The sequence below is a fragment of the Canis aureus genome, chromosome 6 (genome assembly GCF_053574225.1).
Source record: "Canis aureus isolate CA01 chromosome 6, VMU_Caureus_v.1.0, whole genome shotgun sequence".
Lineage (NCBI taxonomy): Eukaryota > Metazoa > Chordata > Mammalia > Carnivora > Canidae > Canis > Canis aureus.
The window spans coordinates 803,444-828,642 of NC_135616.1; the positions used below are offsets into that span (position 1 = coordinate 803,444).

The following is a 25,199-nucleotide window of genomic DNA, read 5'->3' on the forward strand; positions in this document are numbered from 1 at the left end:
TCGGTTTCGTCACCTGTTGTATGGCGATGATACCAGCCAAGAGACGGAGTGGAGCCCTGGGACCCAAGGGGACCTGTCCTCCCCTAGAACTAGATTCTGAGCTCACGAGGAGCCACCATTTTGAAGGGCCCCCAGCTCTTGCCATTCCCTCTTCCTGGGCTCACGAACCCTTGTTGTGTCAACTCTGAGGCTGCCCGCAGCCAACTCTCCTGTCTGGGTGCCCTCTACTTCTTGCCTTCAGGGAATTAGGTCCCTCTAGTCCCTTATATCAAGACTCCATCTAAACATCACCTCCTCCAAAAACCCACCAAAACTACCAAGTCAGAGAACTGCCTCTCATGTGGCCCTTTCCTGCTTCCCAGGATGTAATGATCTTCTTCCTCATCCCTTCACCCCCAGCGCCCTGCGCTCCCTCCCCAGCCAACCTCAGTCCCAAAAGAGGCCCTGACATGGACAGGCCTAATCATGGTCCCTCCTCCTACAGGAAGGATTCTGCGTGGCAACAAAGCCCCAGGCTCCCGAAGAAGCAAAGGTTGTCTCTAAACAGCCATGCCCTAAACACACTAAGCCAATGACATGGGTTCATATTTCTCAAGATTCTCCTGCTCTTCTTATTTTGGGGTCAAGGAATGATCAGTTCATGCGCTCTGGGTTCATTTTCTTACAGGTGTGTAATGGTTAAAGTGTGACATGTGACTTGAGGGAAGGTTACACATCTATTAGAATACATTTCTAGAGACCCGATGGCGCTGGGAAATGCAACTGAATGCTCTGTAAGGAGACATAAACCGGAGACGTAAACACCATAAACCAGTAGCTCCTCGCCTGGTGACCAAGAGAGGCCAGGAATGAGAGGTCCCTTCCAGAGCACATCCTCCACATGCTGGAGGCAGGGACTGTTCTCCTCATTTAAACTCCATTAGATAAAGTTCACTAAAATCTTCCCCATCAATGGAGAAGATGCGGAGAATAGATTTTCTTCTAAATATCAGTGGTTCACAGTGGGAATGGCTCAGGCTTCTCAGGAGAAGAAGCCTTTCTGTTTATTAAGAGATGGCCTGGGTTGACAGAAGCTCAGAAAACAATGTGCAGGGGGATGGGCGTGTGCATGTGCATGTGTGTGTATTTTGGCGGGAACAGAAAAAAGACTGGAAGGAAATGCACCAAGATCGGGGTGTTGTCACAGTTTGGGAGTTTAATTTTACAACGTTTCTACATTTTCTGAATTTTCTACCTTGACTCGCGTTGCTTTTATAATCAGAGAAGGAGCAGTAAACCGAATGCTAATCGTTTTTTAATTTCCTCAAGAATCTGTTTTTACAGGCACCATTTCAGTGGGGTTTGGAAACCAGCAGGGTGTGAAGCACAGATGAAATCCCCCATTCCTGCAGGGCTGAGTGTACCCCTTGGCCCTGAAGAGAAGCCCTCCCTGCATCCACGCTGGCAGCCAGCTGTCCACAGCTGTTCTGAGGAGGCAGCAAATGAATGGTGCTGATGGAAAAACACAACATTCCTGACTCTCCAAGGATGGCATTCTGCTTGGAACTCTTGCTCACCAAAGAAGTAAATAAACAGAGAGAGAGGTGGCAGCCAAGCAAAAGCCAGAGGAACTTCAGTCCTGGAGGTGGGTCAGCTGCCTGGGCCCCTGACTCCTCACAGGGCATCAGAAAAAGGAGCCCTGTGCCTAAGCCAACCAGCCCTGTGGAGTCAGGGCTACCACCAGCTGCCTGACCGTGCCCCCCACCCCCGGCTGTGCCTCGTCAGGGCCACCTCCCCTCCTTGCCATGAGCAGAGCATGTGGGAGCAGGTTTCACTCCTGCCTCCAGGCTGAAGAGGTCCCAAGGCTGAGGCACCTGGCTGGTTCGTCGTCACAGAGCCCCAGCACTCACGGGCAGACCCACTCATTTCCTGGGGCACCACTCCCTGCCCGGCACTGTTCTGGGGTGGGGAAGACGATGGGGGACCAGAACAGGCAGGGCCCCTGCCCTACTGGAGCTTACATTCCAGTGGGCAAGACAAGCGATAAACAAGAAGAGAACCAAGATCGCATCCCAGACACAGGTGGGTGCTGTGAAGCGTCTGACAAAGGGAGGAAGGTGGGGGGACCTGAACGTCCAGGCCGGGGACCGGATGGGGGGAGATCAGAGGGAAGGAGCCCACCAGATGGAAAGAACAAGCGAGGACAAGCGCGGGAGCAGGACGGTGTGCTCCAGGAACCACGGGGCCCAGCAGGTGCTGTCCCGGGAGTGGAGGGAGTCGGAAGGCAGGTGGGAGCCACAGGAGGGTGAGTGAAGGAGCAGCCCACCTGCCTACTGAAAGGAAACCCACTGAGCATGCTTGGTGAGGCGGGACTGGGGAAGGGCCACCGCTGTCCCCTGCTCCCGGCATCTCTGGCAGCACCGTAGCCCACCCACTGGGTCCAGGGCTCCTCTCACATGCACTCTGATCGTGCCTCCCCGCCCTCCCGACACCGAGGAACCCTGCTGATGGCAAGGAAGAAGCAACCCTGACCGACGCCCACCCCGGCACTGGCCTAGAGCACGTGTGCAATACCCAGGACAGTGCCGCATGCTGAGGAAGTGACAGCGAGCATCCCACCAGGCTGCCCGCGGGAGCCCCCCGCTTGTGATGCCCGCGCCAGGCTCACCGGGCACCGCCGTGGTCCCGGAGCTGCCCCCCCCCCCCCCACCTCTGCACCTCGGGCCTCCCGCCTGCCTTCTCTCCCTGGCAAAACCTGCTGCAAGCCCCGGAATGGTTCCGATGGGAGGATGAATTCAGTGCGAGGAGCTACACAGAGAGAAGAGCACTGTGCCTCGCTGCTTCCCCCACAGCCCACCCGCACTCTGCCGACCACCAGCCCAGGGAGGAAACATGCCCCATTGCAGCGACAAGGCTGTGACCAGCGGAATGGCAGATACTATTTCTCTGAAGACAACAGAGGACTCGGGTGTTGGTCCTAAGAGTGCGGAAGGCAAGGGGAACTGTGGGGGGCTGGTCCAGGGTAGGGTTGGGCGGGGGGCGGCGGGGAGAGCCCCACACCTGCCCAGCCGGCACCACACACGACCGCCTGAGCTCACGGTCAGGGGGAACCACGTGTGATACGCCACTTTCACAATCTCCTCTCGCATAAAAATCACCGTTACCGTTATGCAGAAAAGCCAAGGACCCCCACTTTTGCAGATTCTTAAGTTCTGCTCTGTGAGATCTCTGGGGTATGCTTCATTTTTCTGCAAACAGTGGCGACGGGGGTTGGCGGGAGAGGTCAGTGCCTGAGAAAAAGTGCACACATAGAGACTCTAGGAAATCTTTGTATCTTAAAACCTCGGAGCAGCTCAAGTTCCCCAAAGCCCTCCCGGGGGGCCTCTTCTGCACGGGTCAGGGTTCGCACCAATACCCACCATGCAGTTGGGTGGTAGATTTCTTCCAGTAGGGCACAGCCATCCTGGGGAGGAGTCATCACAGAGGGTGGCTCCAGACCCTTGAGTCTCTTCTTCCCAGGAGGGGAGGAGGGGTTATAAATAGCCTGGACTCTTTCAGCCCTCCTCAGGCACAGATCCCACACCCCCGTCCCAGCCTCAGCCAGCTGGTCCCTCCTCCCCCAAGTTCCCACAGCCTGCTATAAGAGGGAGGAAACGGCTCACCCACTGTGGGGGTGGGGCAGAAAGCCCTGCCGGGCCCCCATCAGAGCTGGTGGCCTCCCATCAATTATAACCATAAGCCCGCCACACCTCCGCACCCTGCTGCAGTGGCAGCACTGGATAGAGGCAGGGGGCAATATGATTAGGGGGGCCTCTTACCCACCTGGCCACCCCAGAAACCCTGAGCTGCATGCCCAGAATGTGTTCATGCACCGTCGCCTCTCTGCCTCAGCTTCCCCACCTGTAAGATGGACAAACAGCTGAACTCCCTACCATCGTGGGGATGGCCATGACCTGAGATACATGGAAGCCAAAAGGCACTGTCTACTGTAACCCTGCATTGTCGTGATGACGTCAGACCTTGGTTTCTCCCACAGGAGCCCAAGCACAGCTGTGGGGACGCTGATTCTTATCTGTTCACAAGAGCAGAAGAATTATATTTGGTGGCATTGTGTTAGCCTCGAATTCTTGATACCGCGTGCCCTTGTGCAGCAATAAAACTTACAAAACATTCTCTCTCACCAGACATTTCTGACTAATACAGACTGGCATACACCGCACCCAGACGTATTTTGATTTAATATGGTTCCACTGGACTGTACACGACAGTGGATCCCAAGGATGAGCGTTGCCCTAGAATATTTTGGTGGGGGTAGGGGTGCGAGTGGGGGTTGGGAAAGCTCCCACCCATCATTCTGTTTACCATTCGAACCATTCCCATCCATGCACACTGGTAAGAAACAAGTGGCTAAAATCTAAGTGGCCAACTCCTAGTTCTTTTTAATTAAGACACTTTGTTTGCTCAATAAAATACGGCATAAAAAACATTTACTGAAAACCCACTCATTGATGTCTAATAGCTGTGTCAAATACTCATAACAACATTTATTCCAACACCCCCAGATAATTGCTCATCTTTCTCATTTGGTATCCACAACAGCACAACATTTGTGTCCAAGTGTAATTGATCCAGAATTGGGCTCCCTTTCAAAAATATCTGTAAAACCTAATTACCAGGAAAACAGAGTTCTGGCATCCTACGGAAAGAGGGTGCTTCACAATGAGACAAGCTGCAAACTCATCTTGGCCAATCAAGCTGCATTATGTTACAAAAGGAGTTTGAGGAATTTGGGGTGAGGAGGGAGCAGGAAAAGTTGGAATAGAGTCAGATTGAAACCTTCAGTGATAGTCCTCATTTTTTTTTTTATTTTTTTAAGCCAAGGGCAGAGAATAGGAAATATACCACATTAGTTGGCGAGCATGGACATAGGAAGTACCAGATAATGACCTCATGATGGGCTCGGGGTGTGGGGTGGCATCTCGGGCCTCAGGCCCTGCGAGGCCTTGCTGAGGGAACTGTGTCCACCCTGGTCTGGGAGGCTGATGTCATTTTTTTTTTGTCTCCCAGGATTACTAACTGCCGTGGCAGGTCACTTTCCCTTGGGCCTGAAGCTGCTCATCTGTAAAATGAGCGTTCCTCCTATCTTTAGGGCATCTTTCTGCTCCAAACTTCTGTGACCTTTTCTTTTAAAGCAAAGGGCACGCTTTCTACCCAGGTACTCTGTGGGGTTGGGGGAGCAGGGAGTGGGTGCAGGGGCAGCCGGGATGAAGGACTCGGTGTTTCCAACCAACTCTCAGGCATTTCTGTGCAGACTTGCACCAGCTGGGTATCAGACCCATTGGGAGGATAAAGATTTCTTTCAGCCCAGGACCGACCTACCAGGGTGGTTCTAACCTCGCTACCCTGGATTCGACTCGACAGCAGGCCATATGGGGAACTGGGCCAAACCACTGGACTTCTTGGAGCCTCTCTCTCTCTCTCTCTCTCTCTCTCTGCACATCTTCCTCTTCTGGGGCGTGTTCCCTTCCCATCTTCATCTTCTTCTTTCTGCCCCCAGAGGCCCCAGAAACCCCGGGCCTGGCCTTGCAGGGGTCCGGGGAGGCTGTCAGGGAGCCCACCCCTCCCGACGCGCGGCTCCCCTCGTCCCTGGCCCCTCCTCGCCTAGTTTGGGTACCGGCCTCCACAGCTGGTTTCAAAGGAAAAGCGTTGCTGCCGCTTGGCTCTTCTTTGGCTCCTCCTAGCTCTCCGCCTAATGAGATCAGACAAGCAGCCCGAACAACAAAGCAGCACAGCGGCCGGGACCCTTGGGTTTCGGAGGAGCGAGAGGCGCGCGGATCCCCGGCCGAGGCCCTGCGCTGCCTGCGGCTGCGGCGCGGGTCGGGCTGGCCTCGGCTCCACCTCCCCGAGGCACCGGGCGACCCCGCAACGGGGCCCATTTCCCGCAGCTCCGCCCCGCAGCCGCGCGGGTCGCAAGGTCCCGCAGGGGCGCCGCCTCGGGCAGGGGCCGCCACGAAGCCCGTGGGCCGCCGCGAGATGCGGGGTCCGCGCTTTCCGGGCCCTCCGCAGCCTTCGGGAGGAGCCGGGGGAGGTGCGGGCGCCCAACTCTCGGGAGGCCGCCACCCTCCGGAATGCTCCCGCGCCCGCCCCGCAGAAGTGCGGCGAAACTTTTGGCAGAAACCACCTGTGGCTGCCGACGGGCCCGCCCCGGCCCGGTCCGCCCCGCAGACGCCGCCGCGCCCGGCCCCGCACGCGCCCGCACAAGTTCCCCGCCGCCCCGCGCGCCACTTCGCTCCGGCCGCGGTGCCAGCCAGGAGGCGCGGCGCCCGCTCGCCGGCTCCCCCCTCCTCCCTGCCTCCTCCCCCGCTCCTCCCGCTGCATGGCGGCCGCCCCGAGCCCCGAAGGGCCGGCGCAGCCCCCAGCCCCCTGCCCCCTGCCCCCGCCGGCGCCCCGGGGCGCGCAGCCCGCCGGCCTCCTAGCACCAGCCCCGGGACGGCGCTCCGGCTGCGGCGGAGCGGAGCCACCCTGCCCCGGGAGCCCCGCGAGCCCCTGCCCCGCCTCGGCCGCCGACGTGCGGCGGAGACCGTGACCCCCACCGCCACTCACCTCTGCGCGCCGCCGGCCCCGCGCGCCTCCCGCACTTGGCGCCGGGCCGCGGTCCTCGCGTCCGCCTCCGCCTCCGCCGCCTCCGCCGCCGCCGCCTCCGCCGCCGCCGCGCTCCGTGCCGCGCTCCGTGCCTGTGCGCCCGAGGAGCGCGGGCCGCGCGCTGTCAGAGTCTCGTGGCGGGGCTGCGCCGGCGGGTGTGGAGCCGAGCGGCGGCGGCGGGCGCGCGGGCAGCTCCTCCCTCCCCGCCGCGCCTCCGCCCTCCTCGCGCCCCGCCTCCCGCGCCGCGGCTGTCAGCTCCGCGCCCCGCGCCCCCCGCGTCCCCCGCGCGCCCCGCGCCCCCCGCGCCCCGCGCGCCCCGCGCCCCCCGCTCCGGGGGCGCACGGGGCGGAAGGGCCCGGATGTCCCCGGCCGCCTCCCCGGCGCCCCCTCCGCGCCCGCCGCTCTCGCACTTGCTGCGCCGCGACCTCCTCCCCGGCTCCGCGGAATCCCTCTGTGGACAGAGACTGCAGCGGGGGCGGCGGGGCCGCGGGGGCGGGGGCGGGGGCGGCCGGCGGGGCCCGGCGCGGGGGCGGGGTGGGGGCCGGCAGAGCCGCCATCCGCTGGGGCTTTTTCTCGCTTTCCTTTTTTCTCTTTGCCTCCTCCAGGATTTAAAGGGACAGCCCCGGCCGAGGCGAGGGGCCGGCGGCCGCCGTTCCCCGGTCTCCAGACGCCCTCTGCGGCCGGCCGGACCCGCCCGCGCCCGGAGCCCGGGCCCCCGACCGCCACCGCCACCGCCACCGCCGGTATTTTTAGGTCCACACCCGGCCGGGGCAGCGGGCGGCAGCTTGGCTCGCTCGCCCCGGCGCTCGGCTATTTTTACAGAGTCCGGTTGGGGGAGGAAATAAGACAACTCAGCAGATGCTTTCCCACCCGAAAGTCGGGATAAAGAGTGAGGGCGGGAAGTTTCCCCGGAGCCCTCGGAATCCCGGCGAGTCGGAAAGGCGGCTCCCCAGCGAAGCTAGGGCTCCCCGTCCCCGTGGGAAACCCCGGGCCAGGGCCAGGGCCAGGGCCAGGGCGCCGGGCTCCCTCCCTTCGCCGCGCGGAGGCCGCACACCCCGCGCCCGGCCCGCGGCCCCGGGTCACTGCCCCGAACGGCCTTCCAAGGCGGCCTCCGAGGCACCCGATGCCCCAGCCACGCCGCCGGGGGGGAGGGGGAGGCTTGGCCCCGCCCCGGCCCCGCCCCGCCCCGCCCCGCCCCCGCCGGTCCCGGGCGCGCGGGAGAGTCTAGGTGGGACCCGCCGCGCCGAGCGGTGACGGGCAGCCCCGAGGGCCGGTCCCGGGGAAGGGGCGGGGGCGGGGCCCCGGCGGGGAGGGTCGGTGAGGCCGCCGCCAGCAGCCCGGGGCCGCCAGGGACTGGCTCTCCTCTCTGCGCTCGGGCCCGCACCCCCTGCGCCCTGGGCCGTGGGCACCCTGGCCCGCCCGGGCGCGCCCACCTGCGGGTGCCCGCGGGTCCTCTCCGGGGCTCCTCCAGGCTTGCGGTCCTCGGGCTCCAGCTTGGGGCCGAGCTTTCCCGAGCCGCGCCGGGGCGTCCGGGGCGCCAGAAAACGCATCCCTTCCTCCCCATCCCTGTCCCGGCCACGGATGCAGGCGCAGCGGGGCCGCCGCCGCCCGGGTAATGTCTTCCAAGTTGGAGATACTCTAGGGCATCCGTCACAGAAGTCACAGAAATAAATTCGTGGACCTTTCGCTTGGCACTGATTCCGAGGGTCGCTCATTGGCTTTTTTTTTTTTTTTTTTTGGACCATTTCATTCGTTGTGTGATAAATGCACGTTGTTAGGCACCTCGTCGAGGAGAGGAGGAAAACACTCTGGAACGCGATGTGACGCTGGACAGCAAGGTGCACACATGAAAGGGGAATCTGGGACATCGGGTTGTGCAGATCATGTTTCATTTGCTAGAGAGACCTGACTTTTCCTAATAAGTAAATGTCATTCATTAAACAGTTTGAATAACAACCGTATCCAAACTGTCCAAAGGCTTGTCTAGGGAAGTCAGTCTTAGAAACAGAGTTTCAGATTCAGGATATCAGATTTCCAAGCCCTAGAAGCCATCACCCTCCTACATTAGGTTGTCACGCTCCTTTCCTTTCATCAAAGGGCCTTTGGCAATTTTGGGGTACTGCTGACCCAGCCGGTGTGGGGAAGCTTCTAAGCCAGAAGCATGGGGTGCGGGGAGCTCCTGGGGAGTACCTGAGGATCTCAGCCCTGGAATGGCAAGGCACCTGCAGATGGTAGGACTGCGATTCTGGGGCTGAGGGCAGCTACAGCCATGCGAAGGGTGTTTTGTTTGACAAAAGAGGGATTTTGCACTAAGTTAGAAATGTCTCTAAATCAGAAAGATTTTCCTTCTCTGGGTACAGGTGGCTCCAAGCAGATGTTTTTGCTTTGGCCACTGAATGGCTTTCCGTGCCATGAGCTACGGGAGGAGGGCTCCATGTTCCTGACAGTGAGCCTCAGTGTTACTGAGCCTAATCGCACAGGCAAAAGTTTTATAAACTGAAGAGCAATCAGGATGAGAATGGTCTGCATTGGTGATATTATATAGAATGTCTTTGAAGAAAGCAGCTATTACGCCACCTTTATGATTTTTGTTCATTTGATTTTTTTCCCCCACAAGACTTTGAGCTCCTTCCTCATCTTGGCATCCTCAGTGCCTAATACACCTACCACTTAATAGGTGCTCATTAAAAGACTAATAAACCAAATGAATGAAGCGTCACTTTAGAACGGTTGAGTAGATGGTGGTAACACATAAGGACAGAGATCCAGAGAATGTTGGAAGAGTCGTTGGCAGTTTATTTGTCTATATGTAAGTGCGACGGTGGACTTTGCCATAAGTAATGGGATTTACAGGCTCTTCTACTTATTAGCCATGGAACGTAGAAAAGCGGGTCACTCATCTCCTCAGTTTCCAAATCTGTACAAAAGGGATAATAATGGGAAATTTCCAATCCCATAGAGAGCCTGGAATGACCAGATGAGAAAAGCTGTGGGCAGGTGTTGCCCCGTGAACAGCATGCATTAAGGAGCTACTTACTGTGTGTTGAGCATGGCGGAGTACATTATACTAAATTATCAATATTAGTTGTCAGGACAACGTCATAGAAATGATCAGAGAAGTGGGTTCCAAGTTTTGCCTATGTCCCAAGGATAGTGAAGGGCTGGTTCCAGAGAAGGGGGAAAGGAAGGGAATTAGCATTTACAGAGCTCCGTCTAGAAGCAGAACTCATGACAGGCGCTGTTGTATGTGCCTCCTGACCACCATGCGAAATGTATTTCGTGATCATTTATTGATGAGAAATCTGGCGTCAGTAGCAATGGTGAGGACCAAGGTCCCACAGAGGAGAAGTGATGGAGGCAGTGTTGGGACCCAGGTTTGTGAGTTCAGGAATTCGCCTGCATTCTACCCAGCCGTGCTGCCTCTAGAGGAGAAAGAAGAGGCTTTGAGGAAGTCAAGGCTGAAGAGAATTATAAGATAACCATGGTCCATGTCACCACGAGGCAGGGTGGGGCAGGGCCCAGTCTCAGTGGAGAGAAACTTCCTGGAAGAGGTGGCACATGACTCAGTCCTTTATGTTTGGATGGTTTACATCTCCCTGTTTTAATTTTTTAATAATTCCAGATTTTCAGAAAAGTTAGAAAGCTAATACAAAGGATTCCCATCTGCCTTCACCTAGATTCCGCAAATGCGAACATTTCCCATGTTTGCTTTATCTTGCTGTCTCTCTATATATGCATAGTTGTCCTAAACTGTTTGAGAGTAAGCTGAACAGATGATGGTCTTTTACTGATAAGGCCTTCAATGAAGGTTTACCAACAATTCTTACATAATTAAAATCGGGAAATCGCCTTCGATAGTATTATCTCATCTAAACCATTCCTAGCTATCGCCAATTATCTCATTCATGGCAAGAATGAAAGACAGAAATTCTGATCAGGATTCAATCCAGGATGGTATATTGCATTCAGTTGTCAAAGCTATTAGGAGGTTATTCTTATTATTAAAAATAAATGTTACCAATTTTAATTTCTTCTTTTAAATGGTCATACATGGGATCCCTGGGTGGCGCAGCGGTTTGGCGCCTGCCTTTGGCCCAGGGCGCGATCCTGGAGACCCGGGATCGAATCCCACGTCGGGCTCCCAGTGCATGGAGCCTGCTTCTCCCTCTGCCTATGTCTCTGCCTCTCTCTCTTTCTCTCTCTGTGACTATCATAAATAAATAAAAATTTAAAAAAAATTAAAAGGTCATACGTGTAATGGTCCATATGGGGTCATGGAGACAATCTCCTTGCTCAACCTTTACACAGGTTCCTCTGAGCCCTCTTTCTGGTGAGGCCTCACCATTGGGCCCCATCTTCAGCCTGCCAAACCCAGCTATAGCAAGAATCCTGCTAAGTCAGTTTATCCCCCCACCCTTGATTTCGGATCGCCCCAGCTTGCCTGTAGCAAGAATCCTGTTAGATCAGTTTAGCAAGAATCCACCTACCCTTGATGTTAATAATTTTCCATCCACTGACCCCTACCCTTCCTTGGCTACAAATCCTCGCCTGTCGTGGTCGGGCCTGATCTCTCTCCCCTGTTGGTTGCAATACCCCTTTTGAGTAGTCTCGAGGAGTCTCACTTACCACTTTAACAAGTGTTAGAACAATTTCTTCTTTAACAGCACCAAAGAAAATATAGAAAAAATTAAAACCCATCTGTAATTGCCCACCAGATATAACCTTAATTAATCTGTGGTTAATTCAAATGTACTAATACTCGATTTCTTTTTAATGTACATGTGTAATCCAAGCACACAACCACCACCCCCTTCCAGGGGCCAGCTTGCCCTAGAAAATATTGAGGATATACAAGTTCTATTTATCATTCCTCCAGAAATTCTTCCTCCATGTCCCAGCTTGGCCATAGCCCACCTTGCCCATTAGCTCCTAACCCAAAACCCCAGTTACCACCTCCCTTGAAAAAATGCTGCAGCCCCTAATAGCCCTAAGAAGAAGCTGATGTGGGCAAGCCACACCCTGCATACCTATCCCTTTTGTTTGCAACATGAGGGCTTACAGAACTCTACTAGCTAACAGATTTGATAAAGCATTGCAGTAGCTCAAGAGAATTAAAATGTGAGACTGGACAACCAAAACTGCAAGAGATGACTTACCCCACATTTCAGGGAAGAGCCACCAGGTATTCAACCCTCCACAGCGGGTCCCTTGAAGGTGCACCTCGCTTCCAACCTGGCGCCAACTTTGTTCCTCTGCCCTTCAATATGACTCTCCACAGGAAAGCCTAGACCCTGACCTCAGGGGATGGGCTTTCCCTGGGGCCTCTATCCCATCATTTTCCCAACATATAGTTCACAAGCCTCGGTTGGTCAAGACATCTGTGTGACACTCTGGGGTGGTGGTAGTTGAGTGGTCACCAATGGGGCTCTTCAATGACGGCCATTGGCATTCCAAGTATGGCGGAGCAGCTGAGCAAGCCAGGGCAGGTGAGGTCCGCAGGCAGTTTTAGCCTCCTTCAAGATCTTCCCAGCTGTCTGAGTTGCAGGTGTGCGAGTAATTGTTGAAGCCAGTGTGCACACATGCACACTCCCACACACATCTTCAAAGACAATTCTCAGAGCTGATTCAGTCTAAATCTATGAGGATCAGAGAAACAATGTGCTAATTACCTCAAATTTTTCAAAATGCCATTGTATTACTTCTCTGCAGTTAGTATATCACACATACATATTATATAGTATATTATATATATTATTATATAATAATACTTTTATGCTTTTTCTCCATGCCCCACTCCTTGAGTTTGTATTGTCTTCATGCCTCATTCCTCTCCTGAGAATTCCCAGGTGGAAATCACTTAGGGCCCCCGCACCTGGAATTTCCCTTAGTTAGCCAAGCACCAGGTCAGTGCTGTGCAATTATCCTGAGGATATGATTTAATTGAGAGCCCTCACTCTGCTCAGAGGCTGCATGAAAGAAGAGGACTGCTTTTATTTAGGATGTGCAGGGCACGAGGCAAATATCTGTTGCAAAGTGCCTGTCTACACAAACAACCTGGTTTCAAAATGCATTACAAAATCCATGGCCCATGTGAAGTATAGTGACTTAATGATGGAGATTTAGAATGATGGGTAGAGAAGAGGTATTTACATATTTATTTATTGTTTCATCAGTGCACATAAAGACTCTCCATAGGGTCCAGGCACCCTCTCTTCCTGTTCAAGTCCAGAATCCACTTTTTCATTTCCTTTCGTGTTCGCTGGCGCCAAATATACCGTTCTTAGTTTATTTCATATTCTCCACCCTGAGAAAAGGTGGTAATGTCATTAGTACTCATAATGCCATGTCTCTTCAGAACCTATTTGTGTTGAAACAGTGCAGCTCTTCTTGCCTCTGCAATTCCCTAATACCATGGACTCACAGCATTGCATCATCCATCCCGAGGTCTGTGAACACTGGCTTCCAATGACTCTCAAAAGCTGTTACCGTGCTTTGTTGATGAGGACTTCATGCTAGTCTTACCCAAAGTATGCAGGCAAATGTGAGCCATCATTCACTTCCAGATCATGTTAAATTTCCTGTTTGGAATTATATAGTATGAATCTAAAACAATACATTTTCCACCCCTGTCTTCTCTTAAACTCCTGAGGCTGTAATCACTGCATTCTTAGCACATGGTCTCTTTTATTGTTAACCAAATGGCTGTATATTTAGTCGAAGGGTATTCCCCCTAACCACCCCCACCACCCCCACCATTAAAATTCATGTCTACCTGGAACTTGTAAATGTGACCTTATTTGAAGGTTTTTACAGATGTGATCAAGTTAAGATAAGGTATCAGGTATCAGTGTGAGCCCGAAATCCAGTGGGTGCTGTCCTTATAAGAAGAGGGAAACTTGGAGATGCAGAGACACTCATAGGGTAATGCCACGGGAGGATGGAACAGAGATTGGAATGATACATCTAGAAGCCAAAGAACACCACGGATTGCTGTCAACATGGAAGCTAACAAAAAAGCACTGAAAGGTTTCCACTCTGAGCCTCCAGAAGGAACCAGCCTTGATTTCAGACTTTTGGCCTTCAGAACTGTAAGAGAATAAATCTCTATTGTTTGAAGACACTGAGTTTATGGTAATTTGTTGCTGCAACCCTAGAAAAGTAATATGTCCTGCTTTCTGCAGACTGCCACCAGCGGGAAGGAAAGTGGGAGCCTGTGGGTGGAATGAGAAGAGAAACTACTTATGCAAGGAATGTCTATCCTTTGTCCAACATGGGATAAGACTGATCTGGAAAAGCATGACATTGCATATTAATTAGAGGTTAGAGAGACATTGATGAGAAATGCCCATAGGCGTTCTAGAGCAGTGGTCTCAAAAAACACTCCCATCCCTAGACGACTTTCTGCTCTGTGGCACAGAGCCTACTAAGAACACAGGGTGGCTTCCCTGGATGCTGGGGTGGGGACACATGGGGCCACTGGCCCCATGACCCCCAAATGTTACAGACCAATAGTAGCAGCAGCTGCAGTAGCACCATGGCCTGATTGCATATAAGGGTGAGAGCTAGATATGCAGGTACATAGACATGGCTCAAGGCCAAGGGTCAGCAGTGGACCATCAGTAACCTAGAGCCCCAAACTCACCGTGCATCCTTAAGAGCCACCACAAATCAGCATGTCTGAACCTTTTTGGTGGCCCAATCTCACACAAATACACAAAACAAACACCACACTCCTCAGTAGGAGTAGGCCATCTTACCCTAGAGTGTGGGAACCACTCTATTGGTGTGAGTCTTGGAGCTCTTTGGGACATTCTAGTCCACCCCATGCGTGGGGTAGAGGGTCAGGGAGTTCTTGAAGGGGAAAAATAGGGTCTGGCTGTTCTGGTCTGGGCTGTGGGCAGCTTACCCAGCTGATCTCATGCACATGAAGAAATTTAGGAAATTTTGATGAAGGTACTCCAAAGCCAGGGGCCTCCGGGAGCTCACATATGGGGCAGGATCCTATTCGTGAGGGTCTGACAAGGACTCCCTCCTTGACCAAACTTTCATCAGACTTCTTCAGTCAGAGCAAGGAACTTACCCTGTTGTTTTTCCAAATAGTTAAACAGATATGACAAGTCTTGAAAAAAAGCACATCCCGATGTAAAGGCAATGCAACAAATCTACAAAGGTAAGAATCTGCAAAGTTAGTTTGCAGAAGCAGCAATCTAGTGCAGCTGTAGCAGAGGTAGCTGATATGGGAAAAATAGAAAGTACAAGTAATTTCTAATTTGAAATTAGAGTTTCAGTCTGTGATCAAGGAGGAAGTCTCAGGGGCTTGAAGAGAGGAGAATTGTGATCAGAGCCAACCTTTAGGGCACATAGTGTCTGGAGATGGGGAGAAAGCCATTGCAGAGGCTGGTGTGCATACAACCAGGTCTAAGTTAGAACAGAAGCAGTGAGAATGGAGAGGTGATGGCTGTTGGATGCCTGGAAGAGTCCAGCAGGACGATGGAGACGAGGAAAGGTATACTGCGACTCGGGAAGGATCTAGCCTCCTGGCTGTCATGAGGACAGACGTTTACTCATCATATGGATGGGGCTGTGCTGATCCTCAAGGCTCCTGTCTGTTTTCTCAGGTGGAAGGTGGAAAAAGTGTTCCTTTTTGCATTTTAAAGATGGGGAAACTGAGGTTTACCAAGTCATGAGTTGCCCATGAGACACTAGAAAATTGGATCCCTTGTAGTGCAATCTGGATAGAAATGTAGGCACAGGGCTCTGGCGCTCTGGTATGTCTCTTTGAACGTGGCAAAGTCACCTCACCTGTGTGCACAAGGTTGAGGGTGGTGGGGCAGGGGATGAGGGAATGTGTGCCTCACACACGTGTGTGTGTACACATGCATGTGCTCCTTGGGCATGTAGGTGAGGAAGGTAGCACGTGCGCCAGCTGGATTTCTCTCCCAGGAGGTGATGATGGGCATCAGTGCTCCCTGGATGGCTTCCTCTTCCCAAATAAACAATCATATGACACAATGTCTGAAAGCCCAGAAGATTTCCTGTCTCCATTGGCCCGGTGCCCTGCCTGCTGCAAACCCCAAGCCAACAGAGCTATCTCCAGCCCTCCACTTCCCTCCGCCCTAGGTCTCTAGCTCCAGGACCCAGGGAACGCCATGAGCTCACTGTGCCTGGCCTGCTTGGCACCACCTCTGTGAAGAGGCTGGACGTTCTTCTGCCAAAGAAAACCCAGGGGCTGGGCCAGCAACCTGGACTTCCTCCAAAGGCTGGCTCAGCCACATTACCTCCCTCAAGGCTCCATTCCTCCCAGGGGTGCTACTTCCATCAGAGTCTACCTGAGAGACTCCACCGTTACAGAAAAGGAAGTCATGCTTTCCAGGGACCATTACCTTCTCCCCACGTTGCAGAGAAGCCAGCAACCGCGCAGGCAGTGAAAGGGGAGCTGGTGGTTTCTGACCTACAGAATCCATTCATTCTTCAAGGTTCATTCTGTGACCTCTCACTTCCATCCCACCCAAAAAGTGCTAGCCGACAGCTTCTCTGTGCTCCCACCACAAACGTGTGCAGTGTTATTAGTCCTTTGCTGCCTGGGAAGCAAATAGATTCCATCTTTTGGTCTAGGCCTGACTTATGGGTCGTAATTGCTTGGTTGCTGTGTCAAGAAGAATGCCGAGGCCATATTTAAATGCAACAGGAAGCTTTGCCAACACCAGTTAGGAAAGGCAGTTGCAGTAGAAGGGTAGCCAGGGAGCATGCAGCTGTGCTTCCAACCCTGACTGCCACACTGCACTGCCTTTGGTCACCTTGACTGTCCTTAATCACCATTCGAGCAATTTGGGGATAGGACTCCATTTGCTCCCCTTTGTATGTCCAGTTCCTAGCACAGTGCCTGGCACTTAGTAGGTGCTCAAGAAATATTTTGCTGAATGAATGATTCATTAAAAGATTCCATAATTCTTCCCATTGAGTGGACAAGCAGATTCACCCACCCCGGCGCTCGACAACTAGGAATCATGCAAGCTCACTTGCCCAAGAGCCCTCAGGGACACCACTCTTCTGGGCACCCACCTTCTCTCCTGTAATCTTATTCTAGATGACATTGTGTCCAATAGCTTTATGCATATGTCTTGAGGTTGGTGATGGTGGCTTCTGCTTTAACCTACGCTGGGCCTAGCATGGGGCAACCATAGGCATTTAGCGATTCCTGGTTAAAGAAATGAACGTGTCTTCCTACTCTTCTGTTTGGTAAACACCACTGTACTGGGTTTCATACCTGGTAGTAAATAAATTGCCATGTTACACAAACGTACTTAATTTCCTCTTATCAAGTAGTGACCATCTTAGTTGCATTCATAAATATCACCAGAGTCATAGAGCTTGAAGCTGGAATACACCATACAGTTTACAACAATCATGTTAAAGGTGAGGAATCGGAAAGAGGAATTACTGTCTCCTTCCTCTACCTTTTACATTCATTCACTCAACACTGTTTTGTTAGAATTAACATTTAATGGAAACGATTTAGTATAAGTAGTTTTTAGAAGAACACAAAGCAGGCCATACTTCTTTGTGTTTTGAGATCTCTTTTATGTTTCTATGAGCTTTGCGAGAGAACCAACTTTAAATGAAGGAGAATTAGTGAGGCCACCCACCGGGTTCACTTTGAATCCCTCCCCAAGACATACACAGCCCTTCAACACAAATTTACCAACATCCAAGGTGTGTCTCAACCAAGCGCCACTGGTTACACAAGAGAAATAGAAGACACAGCTCCTGTTCTTCAAATACTTATCTCTGCAATTATCTAGAGCTTTAAATATTGTCTACAGGCTGTGAAAACAACAATAGCCTCTCATTTTTGTGGTTTCTAGAAATGTGAAGTTCACTTTCCTGCCACTGGAACTTAAAATATATGCATATTATCACATACATTGGGGAGAAAGCTTTCTAAAACATATTGCAAACATGTTTTTATTTGTTTATTTGTTTTTCGAAAATCTATGTACTTATTTTAGAGAGAGAGAAAGAGAGTGGTGGGAGGGGTAGAAGGAGAGGGAGAGAGAGAGAATCTGAAGCAGGTGCCATGTTCAGTGTGGAGCCCAACATGGAGCTCAGTCTCACGACCCTGAGATCATGACCTGAGCTGAAACCAAGATTCAGATGTTCAACTGACCAAGCCACCCAGGAGCCCCTTGTATACATGTTCTTAAGGTAAAAAAATACTCTCTGTAACTCCACTTGCTCTTGAGGATGGCAAGGTCTCTTTCTGAGCATTCATGGGCTCAGCTCCAAAGCCCTGGAGCACTCAAGGTCTGTGGGAGGAGGGAGGCCTCTGTCACACTGAATGGCCCTGGAAAGCCATGGATTTTTAGTTCTTCTATATAATTTTGGGAGTACTTCTGCCTCCATTCTTACTATAAACCATCAGTCGTCATTTCTTCATTTCGCTGGTCTTCTAGTGTCTTTCAGATCATGCTCTTAGGGCTCTGGAGGGCTGCTCTGGATACACCCTTGGTTCCCTCGTGCTTGTCTGTCCCTCCTTCTTTTTCGGTGGGTTTTTTACTGGATCCTCCTCCAAGACCTGTGCAATTATCTAAGACCCCACACTCAGAAGGGCCCACTTGGTTCACTGCTCTGCTGTCACTGTCTGGAAACTCTTAATAAATTTATCTATGGATTTGTGTGTTCTAAGTGAAGACCAATGGGGCAGTGGAGCGTGGTCACAAGAGAGGAGACATGTTGAATGTGTGTGTCTCTGCCCTTTGCCACACATGCAGTGTTGGCCATGCCCACTGTGTGCCTCCATGACGCCCTCACTTCATCCTGCCTTCGAGTCTGGCTGTGCTTCCGCACATCGTGCTCCATGCTCATGTCCTGTGTCCACACGACAACAGCTGAATGAGCAGGGCCCTGATGGCCCAAAGGGCCACTCTTCCCGTCCAGCCCAGAGCTTGCTTCAAATACAGAAGGATGACAATGGCATTTCTAGGAAACACAAACGCCCGAGGAGCCCTATCATATCCTTTCCTTCTTCGTGTTACTTCTCTGTATCAGCCAGCCACTTATGATGTAAATGATGGCATAAAAAGAAAGGAAAAGAAATGGCAACCCAAGTTCCTTTTCCTTCCCCCTCCCTCCCTTCTTTCATCAACTGGTAAACTGGAGGTAGAGGTAGATTTGTCTTTTCAAAAGTGAAATAAACATTGTTGATTTGGTTCCATCCACCGTTTCCTGCTGGTGGTAAGAATGAGATAGGCATACACATACAGGCTATGAACTATGAATTAGGTAATTTTGGTGATTCTGCATAGGAGTTAATATTTTGACATTTTCATTGAAACTGTCCCTGCTTAAAAAAAAAAAAAAAAAAGAAACTGTCCCTGCTTATTCACAACAGCCAAAGCTGGGTATAAACCAAGCGTCCATCGGTGCATGAATAAAGCATCTAGCCTTGACAAATTACAGAAACAGGGGTGCCTGGGTGGCTCAGTGGGTTAAGCATCTGACTCTTGATCTCAGCTCATGTCATGATCTCTGGGTCATGGGGTCAAGCTCTGTGTGGAACTGCCCCCTTCTGAATCGAGCCCCTCATCGAGCCCTGCATCATGCTCAGCGAGGAATCTGCTTGAGATTTTCTCTCTCCCTCTGCCCCCCTCACCCCATGCTCTCTCTCTCCCTCTCCTTGTGCCCTTTCCCACGAGCTCTCTAAATTAATAAATAAATAAAATATTTTTAAAATCTCAAAAAATAAAAATAGTAAATGAATGAATATATAACTGGCACGATATAAAGATGGTTAGCAAAATCTGTGCAAATAATTTCAATGTCTGATTTTTTCCTTATTTGTAATATTGAATAGAAAAAAAAATAGAACCTAAATTGAGAGGAGCGTGTGAGTGGCACAGTTGGTTAAATGTCTGACTCCTGGTATCAGCTCAGGTCATGATCTCAGGGTTGTGGGATCAAGCCCCTTGTTGGGCTCTATGTTTAGCCCAAATTCAGCTTGTGCTTCTCCTTCTGCTCCTCCTTATCGCTTGCTTGTGTGTGCTCTCTCTCTCTCTCGCGCTCTCTCTCAAATAAATAAATAAAATCTTAAAAAGAAACCCAAAGCCCTAGGTTTGAGAGACATAGCAGAAGAAAGGGGAATGCTCTGAATTTTAGTCCCTGTAAATTGCATTTCCTTCTGCGTTTTCATTTTTCACTGGGCCCTGAAAATTATGTAGCGGGCCCTCTGCACACTCCCCTACCAACTTTCTCCTGGCCCCCTGCTTTTTCTTAACCAAGAGCAAGGGTGTCACTACCACATCTCTCCACTTACCTCCCTGGACACATTGTGCCTCCCCCTCCTTCCTTTAGCTGAGAGCCAGGTCCTCAGGGTCACTCTGTGCTCATGCCACTCGCCCATCTGCCCCCACTGCTCTTCCCCTCTTGCATCCTAAAGCCATGGCACTTTGCCTTGGAGCCCCCATGGGCCACTGCCTTTGTCCTTCTGCCTCTTCCTGGATTCACTCCTGAGATGGAAGGCTCCTGAGAGATCCCATCTACTGTGGGGGGGGGGGGTCTAATGCTTATTCTTCTCTCAACACCACCCCACCCCAGGCTCAAATGGATTATCCAGAAACATTTTTCTTTAAAAAGAACAGGTAGGCAACCCAAATGAGCAACCCAAACATCCATCTGTGGATGAATGGGTAAACAAAGTGTCATCTCTACAGACAATGGAAGGTGATATGGTCTTAGGAAGGACATTCTGACGTGCTACAACGTGGGTGAATCGTTTTTTTAAGATTTTATTTATTGATCCATGAGAGAGAGGCAGAGACACAGGCAGAGGAAGAAGCAGGCTCCCTGCAGGGAGCCTGATGCAGAGGCTTGATCCCAGGACCCAGGGGTCATGACCTGGGCTAAAGGCAGACGCTCAATGCCTGAGCCACCCAGGTGCCCCAAAATGGGCGAATCTTGAAAACATTATGTTGAGTGAAATAAATCTGCCACAAAAGGACAAATACTGAATAATTCCACTTACATAACCTTCCTAGAGGAGACGAATCCAAGAGACAGAACATAGGTTGGTGGTCACCAAGGGATGATGGAGGGGACGAATGGGGAGTCCATATTCCGTGGGTATACAATTTGTATTCAAGACGATGAATATGTTCTGGACATGGGTAGTGGTGATAGTCCTACAACACTGGGAATGTGCTTAATGCTACTGAATTATACATTTTTAAGTGGTTAAAATGTTACAGGTTATATTATGTATATTTTACCATGATAATAATTTACTTTAAACAGGTGCAAATGCTAACTCATGCCCTCCTCTTTCCCCCGCCTTCCTTCTCCTCCTAGAGGTGTGTGTGTCCTGAGACAGTGAAGATGATTTAGGTCTTCAGTTCAAGGCTGGATGGGAGAAAAAGACAGAGGAAATGAAGGCGAGGATGTGATGTTATCCATCAAGGTTATGGCACCGGTTGAAGGGTTGTTTTCAGAGAAGCACTTGAGGGCTTTCTGATGATGGCAGAATGAGGGGAATCGAACTTCGGAGCTGGAAAGCTCAGAAGGGAGGAATGACTTAGCATGAGCAGGACTGCGGCCAGGGAAGGGCTGCCCCCCCCCCCCCAGTGCCCACTCTTTCCTTCCAACTGAAGCTCTGAGGAGAGCTGTGTGGAGAGGGCGTGGGGCCAGCCCCTGCAGCACAGCAAAACAGGGGCTCTCGGGAAGGCGAGCACACAGGAGTCCCGGCTTCTGCTTTGGAGACTAGACCACAGGAGGCTCTGGGATGGAGAGCTAAGGATTTGTAAAAGGCAGGGAGCCTGGAATAGCCATCCTGGGGGCGGAGGGGGACAGCATGCGCCCCAGGCCGCAGCAGCATCGGGCAGTGCTTCTGTTGGGGCCACTCTTGCCACCTGGCTCAGGACTGGTGCAGGAACAGCAGGACATCTAGCACCTCTAATTCCTGCTGCAGAACTCCATGAGCACTTCCCCTCACTGTGGCCACATCACACACTGGCGCATTTCCGAATAGAACTGCAACCCTAGGTAGTGACTCCAGGTAGATCTGGTTGCTCTGAGCAGTTGGGAAAGAACAGAGATTGAGACTGACCATGAGCATGAAGGGTTGGGACAGGTGCAGGGGGACTTCCAGACCAGAGCAACCACCCCAGGACTCTGCACTCAGGTGGGTCCCATAAATGGGGTTCAGTGCTCAGAGAGCACCAGCTTGAAATTCTCCATCCTGTTATCTTCAACATGGTGTTTTGTGAATAGAGTCCGTGGGATGACAGAGGCATACAGAGGGCCTGGCGCCTCTGCTCCTGAGCGGCCCCACCTGCCACGGCCTCCTTAGGATGGGTTCTCAGCCATCTGCTCCTTGACCCCTGGCCCCTGGCTCCACCCAGCTTCCACTCCCCCACCCCCATTAACTTGACTGCCATCTCATTGATGGGGGCAGGGGGCCCATTCCGCTTTGGCCACCATCCCCTTTGGAGGCCAAGGCAAGCTCAGGGAGGTCCAGGGTTGGGCACATGCCCTTTGGCATCTTGGGGTAGGGCAAGGCAGTGGCTACCACTGCTCTGGGACTGGCAGTGCCACCAGGGGGACTCAGCAGGAGCCTCTTGCCCACCAGGAATGCAGGCACAGAGCTTCTCTTTGGTTGCAATTCCTTAAGGATTACCCACCCATCTGTGGATGGGGTGCAGTCTCATGAGAAGGGACACTGGTTCCCCATCCCCCCTTGGGGCCCTGCATTTTGCCCTCACTCACAACTTTTAAAACCAGGTCTGCACATATAATAGTGTGAATGATGGAGACACAGAGAAAGGGATTTCAGGAAAAGATCTGGCCTGGACTTGATAGCTGTTAGTGACTTATTACCTATGGAAGGAGAGGAAATATTTTAAGAACACACCCCTCCCCAGTTGTTAACCCAGAAATAGAGAAAGAAGACATTTTTGTAAAGGGGTTTGGAAAAACGGGGTGAAATAATGAGCTTATCTTGGGACATATTTATTTTGAGATTATGGTGGAGACATCCAGAAAGCACTTGGAAATTAGGTCAGAAGCCCAGGAAGGAAGTCTGAGAGAAACAGATTTGTGGATGGTAGGTGTATGGAAGGTATCTGAAGTCACAGGAACCAAAGAGAAGGGCAGGGATGAGATATGGTGTTTAGGAGAGGGGGTGAGGATGCTGCATGGACCGAAAGTGAGATCCAGACACAAACATGGACATTGAATGTGGTCACTAGAAGGTCACCAAGTACTCAGAGCTGTACCAACCAGCACAATAGCCAACTGGCCATATGTGGCTATTACAATAAAATTAAGGTTAAAATTAAATGAAATTTAAGTCAGTTCCTCAGTCCAGAGAGCCACATTGCATGTTCTCAGTAGCCATGTGTGGCCAGTGGCCACTATCCCAGACAGCTCAGCTCAGAACAGAACATTCCCATCCTCACAGAGTGTTCTGTTGGGCAGCACTGTATTCGGGCACATGCTGAGGGGCAGGCTGATCCAGTAAGTTGGCTCTGTCCAGGCCAAAGCCAGGTCTCTGGAGTCCCAGCCCAGGGCTCTCCCCCTTACCTCACCGATTCCACCTGCCCTGGCTGGCAAGGCCGTAAATCGGCACCCAACCCTGCCACCCCCGTCGTTCCCACTGCATAGCCCTCCCGACGTCCAGGCTCTCCGCCCCTCACGCCGCTTCCCCTCCCAGTCCCGCCAGGTGCAGAGCCTGGCGCACAGGAGGCTCTCAGCAGACGCCTGTAGCATGAGTAAGTGGCCCCCAGTGGAGTGTGCCAGCTGCGGGGAGAGCCCTCCTGCCATCACATCTGGCAGAAACTCAGCCTCCCTTCACCAGCTCGTGGTCCTCAGGCTCTTCTTGCCAACCGGGATCAGCGCACGTCCTGCCTCTAGAAGTCACTCACTGTCTCAAGTGTTCATTTCCGAGGCATCTGGGAGGCTGGGAGGCACCTGCGTGGTCCAAGGTGCACCTGGAAAGTGCAGGGAGAAATTCAGAAGGCAGGACGAGGCATCATAAATTGCAGGTGTCCCCCCGTGTGACCTTGGCCATGAGCAGCACCTTTCTGTGCCCTGGTTCCCCATCTGGGAAACAGAGGCCTGGTCCTGTCTGCTTAAAGGTGTTATAGGGTCCTGACTGCATGTGAAGGGGCCTGAAGAGTCACAGGGTACTCACATGTCTCATGTCTCCCCCTGCCCCCCCATCAACACAACCCCTCTGTCCTGAAAACTGCTTCCCCCTCTGTACTCACCCTTAAATATTCCACACCCCTTCCACCATGGTGGCTTCTTCCATTCGGGGGATGAACATACAGCAATCTCTGCCACCCTCGCATCTTTGCTTCTGCGTTCCACCCAGGGCAATTTTCCCAAAGGGCCCCTTTCCACCTGGTGACTCCCCCTCACCTCTGGGCCCTCTGGCTCTCCCCAACATCCCCCTGTAGAGACAGTTCCCACTGACAGCCCTGGGAGCTCTAAGTCCCACACAGGAGGCCATCTTACAAGGCCCCGACCACTCCCTCCTCCTCAAGCCCCTCTGCCCCTTGCTCCCAGGACTCCATGCACCACCTACTACCTCTCTGGTCACTCCCTCTCAGGCTGTGCCCAGCCCCCTCCCTTCTGTGCACCCGCCTCCACCCACCTGATCTGGAATGTGTTTATCTGCCTTCCACCCTCCACAGTGGCTTCCTACACAGCAGGCCCTCCCCAGGTGACTTGACCAGCTCCTGTGCTGACACCCCAAGTCTGCCCCTCCAGCCCCAGCTGCTTTCTGATGCCAAGGATCCAGATGTCCCACCATCTCCTGGACGTTATACTTGGGGGGTCTACGAGCATCTCAAACACAGTGTGACCAAAAGCCAGCTCAAGGTCCCCCAAAGGTTCCAAGCAGGTTCATTTTCTATGACCAAAGGAACCATATTAGACATTTTAAAATTCATCCCCCATTCCCACCCCAAATCATACCCCAAACGAAGGAGTCAACTGCAAGTGGTTTAACTGGGTGGCGACATCTCAGGGAGGCTGGATCTGCCCATTCCACTTAAGGCCCCTCCTTGTCCTCCCACAACCCCACTGTGCTCTTGGAGCATTCTCCAGCTTCTAACGCACTCTATGAGCTATTCATTTGTGATGTTTATTTTTATGATCTGTCTCCCACTAGAGTGAAGTCCACAGTGCAGGCTTGTTCATCTCTTCTGTTCAGTGATGAGGGTCAGGTGTCCGAACAGCGCGTGGCGCCGGACAGCTCTGTGCACAGCTGTGGAAGGCAGACCTGGCAGGCTGGGGAGGCCCCCGACGTGAGCCGCACTGAGGTAGCCACTGCTTTGTTCTCTGCTGATCCCACAAATTTAGCAGCGTGCAACCCACAGTCTAGGCCTCAGTGAGTGTTTGTGACAGTGTAACCCGATCTGGGGACACAATTCTGCCCACGCCTGTTGTCTCACTGCGACATCTTACAGCTTTGAGCCCCATGGCATGAAGCTGGAATGAGATACGATCCGCTACACACACACTCCATTCTCTCCCGCGGGCTCCAGCACGGAGGGAAGGCGTTTGCTGCACAAAGACCAGAT

General features: G+C 52.4%; 1 protein-coding gene across 6 annotated transcripts in view; it reads right to left on the reverse strand.

Moving 5' to 3' along the window:
* LOC144315368 (zinc finger and BTB domain-containing protein 7C) overlaps positions 1-6,663 on the reverse strand; it is a 337,017-nt gene extending 330,354 nt beyond the window's left edge. For 4 of the 6 annotated variants that reach the window (XM_077899761.1, XM_077899766.1, XM_077899762.1 and 1 more), the window contains exon 1: positions 6,583-6,659. The gene's annotated coding sequence lies outside the window, so the exon portion shown is untranslated. Of the gene's footprint in view, positions 1-6,582 lie in introns of all 6 variants that reach the window. The other 2 variants (XM_077899760.1, XM_077899767.1) reach the window with 1 other exon arrangement.
* Positions 6,664-25,199: the final 18,536 nt, after the last annotated feature.